This window comes from Solea solea, chromosome 2 (assembly GCF_958295425.1).
Source record: "Solea solea chromosome 2, fSolSol10.1, whole genome shotgun sequence".
Taxonomy (NCBI): Eukaryota; Metazoa; Chordata; class Actinopteri; order Pleuronectiformes; family Soleidae; genus Solea; species Solea solea.
The window spans coordinates 6,739,999-6,746,645 of NC_081135.1; positions in this window are offsets into that span (position 1 = coordinate 6,739,999).

Below are 6,647 nucleotides of genomic sequence, written 5' to 3' on the forward strand. Positions count from 1 at the left end.
GTATATGTATGTGTATATATATATATATATATATATATATATTCTTCTGTTTGCATCAACGGTCCCTTACTGGACCTCAAAATGACAGACTGATTGGCTGGTTATGCCTTTGTTTGCTTTTGCTTCCTAAAACATGCCATGTAATAATAATATCCTCTGATCAACCATACCAGCAGCAGATTCTCTAGCCCAGCTGAGCCAGCTGGAGGAGAAAAGCAAAACTATATTTTCCATCCACTGCTCTGCCTGCCACACCTCCTCTCACTGTTTCCGTTTCTCTGGTAGAAACAAACTGATTTTTTTTTCTTTTTTTACATCGGGACACAGCCACACAGCTGGTCCGCTGTCACACTTTGACTGATTTTCCAAGCCGTCTGATTCATAATCATTGGGAGCAATTATCATATTGTTCCCAGATGACCATCTCCATTTGTGTGCCCATTCATTGATGGTAGGCAAAGTCATTAATGAATATTAGGGATGTGAACGATCTGTACGCAAACCATTTTCCCCCATTTTTAAGGTAATGCAGTGTAATTATCCTCTAATTACAATCTTTATTACAATTAGGTGCTGAAGTGCATGTAATTCATTATATGGAGAATGACTTTTGACCCGTTGTCCAGTATCTGAATTATCACATCCTTAAGTTTTGTAAAGATGGTGTTGCAGTTGCAGATGTCGTAGCATTTATATATTGATATTCCTTTGTTACATCCACATTCATCAATGTATGTAGAAAAGGTTCACTCAATGTGTTTCGACTAAAAACACAATTAATTATTGTTGTATTAAGGTAACTTTAAGCACTTATCTAAGGTTATAGGGACAAGTGACTTGTTCTCTTGAATACTGATTTCAAATATTTGATTATGTTGAAAAAGGTCATTCCATTGTCAAGTTGCCCGTACAACCAAAGCCCACCCTTCCTCAGTGTCAGACTCTTCAATGACAACAGCCAAAGAGTTGCAACGCGACAAAAAAACAAAAAACAAATAAACCAGAGTAAGATTGTATTTAGGTCAAATATAAAGTAGAACGAAAAAGTAAATGCAAAGATGCAAATTGATGCAAACTATGGGGAAAAATTTTAACTTTATATTATTTGCTTTAACTCAAAAGATTAGCATGTCTTGTGGAAATAAAAAGTCCCCCCCCCCCCCCCCGCTCCTGTTTCTCAGAAGAGAACGGGTGATAATTCACAAGTTGTGTTAAGAAAAACAATCTTAAATTAACAACACATGAGAATTCACTTCACCCTCGATCCAAATGCACCTGAGGAATTCAGTAAAGCCAAATCAGATTAAAATGGTTGAGTTTTTCCAGACTCTCCAGCAACACTTGAACACTTGAGCAGAATACAGACAGAAGATAAGATTATCTCAGAGCCCGACCACGAAAGGCCTTTCATTCTCTGGGCAACTGCCTCCGTCAAACTCGCACAGACCCCGAGTCTGGGTCCACTGCTGCTTCGTCTTCACAAAGCAGTCAGAGCAGACTATGGAATCATTTAACCCCGGAAAGCAGGGTGAAAGCAAAGAATGCTCACTCTGAACATCACGTGTATTTTTCAACCCCAAAAAACTTCTCATCACCATAGAAGTGATAAAAGCCCTAATCAATCAATTTATGTTTAAAAGTATTTTGCATTATGCAAATACAGCAAGGGCACCCCCAAAAAAGGGAGTGCCAGTCAAAGTGAGCTTTTCCTTGATTTATAGGAGTGCTAATGACAGCAGCTTTGATTTGTTATCAATGTCATTGAGATGAATCCGGATATTTTCACGTTGCGGAGAAGCTGTCAGCGACCATTTCATGGCTTTTCATGCTCACTCGCAGTGATTGACAGCGCTGAAGATGCTAATGCAGTGGGACTCTGGATCATTTTCTGTCCCCGTGACTGTATGCGAGTTTAAGAAAAATTAGAGAGTAAGGGTGTGTGTGTGGGTGTGTGTGTGTGTGTGTGTGTGTGTGCGTATGCGTGTGCGTGTGTGTGTGTGTTTGTTTGCAGCTGTCCTTGTTTGTTCCCTTGCCAAAGAAGAGAGACTTGGAGAAAATGTCAAAATGGCTGAAACTTAAGTTCAAGTAAGTTTGTTCATGGACTTGTTTAGGAACTGCCACTGTGTCAAAAGCAACTTGTTAGAATGAGAACAAGAGGGAGCAGGCTGATTAATTATTTGCATAATTAAGCCTGGTTTAATTTTAAAGGTGACATTGAATGCTTGTATCGCACATATATGTTAGTTATGGAGGTCTACTTGCATATATTAACTTGTTTTCATGGTAAAGAACCTCCTAATCGCTGCAAACGAGCCGATCAAAATATCTCCTCACTGACTCTGGTCAGCCTCGCTGTTTCAGACCAAAAACCTTATTTTCTCAGCAGTGGCTGAACTGTTTGTTCTGAAACGTTAGGGTTCCATAAACAAGGTAATGACGCAGATACACACACACAAACGCAGCGTTAATTGGAGCTTCCGGTCTATGTGGCCTTTAATTACAAGCCACAGCTATAAACCAGCATCTCTTCTGAAGGATCTGGCCCTCTTCACCCTCACAATCATAGTGATTTTTGAGCTTCAGTCAAGTTCGGTCACATCCATTCAGCTGTTAATTTCAAGTTATTTCAGTGAAACATAATAGGGTGTATTTTAATTGCTTTATTTACTATACAGTGTAAACATGAAATAAATAGATGTATAAGTAGACAAGAACACAAAAACCTTATAGAAATTTTCTTTCCTGCAATTTACTACGGAAGGGTTCTTTCAGGTGATGCTCGAGTACAATGAAGTTGCCTGCAGAAGGGGAAATTTCCGCGGCTTTTGTTCCGTCTTATCAAAAGTGAGACTCCCCCGAGAATGACATGGCATGTTCTCTTTTTAAGGAGAGGTACGACCGAGTGTCAATTAAACTCTTCTTCAAAGAGTAAGGGGATACAAAAATAATTCATTAAGTTTTCCTGTCAAAGAGAATGTGGGCAAGCAGAATGACTGGAGACACGTTTCCTGCAGGGGATCTCAGTGAGGGGTCCTTTTTGTCCTTCTCTTACATTTATTTACTTTGATTTCAGAAGAGGAAATTATTCAAACATGGCTATAAGAATCCTAATTAAGTTCTCACTGCAAACGCACCACTTGGGAGGGATACTTTAATTTAGCTAAAGGTATATTTTCCTTTCAAACAACCCTCATCCTGAACCCCCCGGAGTCATTTTTTTCCTTTACTGTGGTGATGACCACCATGTACATATCATTTATGTGAATAAGGGGTGTAAGAGCGAAATTATTCTCATTTCTAACTTTTCTCCAATGTTGTTTCTTGTAAATTATACTTTCTGAAACTACATTTACTAAATTTAATGCTCATATAATACAGGTTTTTATCTGTGTTAATATGGATGTACTTCTGATACAGAACTGAAATGCTCGTCTAGACATCATTTTTTATCAGGAGAGGTAGTGTCAAATTTTCAAATGTAAAAGTAGTAGAGTAGATGGAGTCCAATACTAGGTTTTTCATGACCCATACCAAATGACCTAAGTCATGGAAAACACTTCCAAAACACTGGTTTTATCCCAAGGTTTGTTGTTGCAAAGAGCCACTGTGGAATATTTTGACAGTTTACAGAGATCCATGTCTCTATCTGGGCAGTATATTTGTTCAGATCTGCATTAGTTGGCACTGTAACAATGGCATAACTGGCCTCAAGTGCCTTTTATATTTCACTGGCCTTGGGTCTCAATTGAATTATCCATGAACATTGCATTGTCTCCAGAGAAAAGCAGCCAAAAGGCCAGTGAGCCCGACAAAAGACTGTGAAACCTGAGCTTAAGTGTACCGTGTTTGCACATTTAGGCTCATAATACATATAACACACCATTGAAATGTTATTGCTCTAATTCAGCTTTTAGAAAAATGTGAGTAAAAAATAAAACTACCTTTTAAGTCAATGAGGCAGACCGAACTCATTGATTATAAATCTGGTGTTACGTTTTGGTGGTACCTTTGGGCAAAAATTATAAATGCAAACAAATCCCAGCTGTTTGTTTGGAAAATCAATTTGGATGTGTTTAAAGGAATACTTCACCAATTTGCATTTAGCTTTGTATTACTAGAAAAGGGGTAGTATTTTTGAAAGAAATGTGCTTCCTAACCTCAGTTTCCCTTTTGAGAAATATCTTCATTCTTTTTTATGTTATGTCACTTGGTCCGAGGCTCGAACCTGCAAAGCTAATTCCGTACTTTTTTGGACCCACTCGTAGGGGGACGGGACCTCATTACCAGAATTTACATGTAACAGTGTCCGCCATCTTTGCTAACAGTTACGCTAACAGGACCAAGTGTCACTGGTGGGCACGTAACAAAGAAAAGAATGAAGATATTTCTCAACTCAGGGGAAACTGAGGGTTGGGAAGCACATTTCTTTCAAAAATACTGCCCCTATTCTATTAATACAAAGCTAAATGAAAATTGGTAAATATTCCTTTAATCATAGTCGCACTGTCGGCCAAAGCGGCCTCAATAAAAGACACTAAAGTCAGTCTGTTTTCAAACCAAACCACAATAGGTCTGATAGCTTTAAAAAAAAAAATGTGCCATCAAAAACTACAATGCAAAATAACATAATTGCTGGGTCAGACAATCTTCAATGCAGTTTGTAGGTCCACTCATGTTAGGTGAAAAGCACCACTTAACACCATAATGGTGGTTATACGTGACCTGTTCATTATAGGATCTCGGTGCACTCAGGATAAGTTAACAGGGGCTCCTGCCATTTTTCTCTGTACACTGAATGGACTCCTTCTTTACCTGGGTCACACCAGGATATAAATGTCTATTAAATGTAATTAGCGCTGCAATCAGATGTCTACATACAGAACTGTGGCTTGTGCAGCACGTGTTACACAAATCATTGTATCTTTAAAAGGCAGCGGATATGCAGGAATTGGAGCCGTGTTTGTGTTCATAAAGGCATGTTCCAATGGCAGTGAGTGAATCATCAAGTTCAGTGTCAACATTAAGGACGTAGTGCCATGAGTGTCACCATGATAACGCTTAGGACTATGCTTCCTATTGATATTATATTCATTTGTATTTGTTTTTACTCCCTAAATCCTGCATCAGCTCCAAATCTCCAGTGCAACGTGGGCTCCAATCACAGAACGCTGACTACTGTAAACCCCCTAACTGTGTATCATCCTTGACATGTTAATAAAAAAAGCAGATGGGATAACAGTTGGAATATTAGCTTAAAAAAAACGGAGCTCAGTGTCTTTTGGTGGCAGCCAATGCTACTGCCCTGGTCAGCTGTGCTGTCAGCAAATGTTAACAAGCTTGCAGTAAGAGCCAGTAAATTACATAAAAATACAGCCTTGACGCTCTACTACTGATTAATTCCCCGTTTTCACACTGCACAAAGAATATATGATGGAGTCAGCTGCTATTAGGCATTAATTAGGTTTAACAGCAGTTCTCCAGGTGGATAACCTGTGTACTGCAACAACTGATTAGATTCAGATAGGAGTAACTGTGTGATTTATATCACCAAAGGGATCTTGGCACTTGGTCACTGCACTCAGCCATGTTTTTAAAGTCTTAAACCGCCAACAGCTTAAAGTGCCAACTGCTGGTGTTAATAAATGAAGCAAACAAATGGCATGAAGGCATAAAAGAGCCAGCTTCAGCACAAACTGATGAGCGATATGTGTTATGATTTGAATCAATGCCATTAAATCACCATTAATTGATCAAGCAGGCATTTACCACTTCCAGGACACTTTAACCTATATATCCAGTGTCACAATAGTAATTAATTTTTTTAATCAAGTGTCTTTTAAAAAAAGGAATAGTAAAAATATAAAGGCGTTTACTATGGTCTGTCTCTTACTGTATGAAGATAAAAATCACATTTTTATAGTAACCACAATGGAAAGGTCATCACACATTGCTGGAAAACACAATTCATAGCTTGCTAATGCATTCCAGGACAGGTTCAAGCAAAACATGATTTCTGTGTAATTTTTAAAACACAGCATACAGGAATCGGGATTTCAATTTAGCCCTAATCCATTATTTATACTACTCTAAAGATCAGAGAGTGGTTTTTATTTTTGCTCATGGTGCCTGGAATCAGACACTATTATCGAGCAGTGAAGGTGTAATTATGCCAGTCACAAATGTTGTTGTTGTTGCTGTTTTCTGTTTTGTTCTGTTGATTTCAATAATTATATTTTCAGAATGTGTTTACTTGAATACATCCTGCATACAGCTAATATGGCACACATCTCCAACAAAAAAGCAGGAAAAAATAGACAATTGAACAGATAGCAAAAAATAACAAATAAATAAATAAAAAAAATAAATAAATAAAAAAAGGTGCTCTATTTCAAGAAAGGCATGAACTGAACATGTGCACCTGTGGATGCCTGTGTTCAGCAGAAAGCCTCCTGGGCTTTTGTTTGTGTTCTACGATGCAAACAGTAAAATGTAAATTCAGCAGAACCTCCTCGAAGCAGAGATCTGTAATGGGAGAAGTTGCCTGAAACAATGGAATCCCAGTGGTGGCCTCGGCTGAGATCATTTTCAGGGCTTACATCGTTGCATCTTTCTCCTCCAAATCAATAAACTAGTGATGGTGCACACAT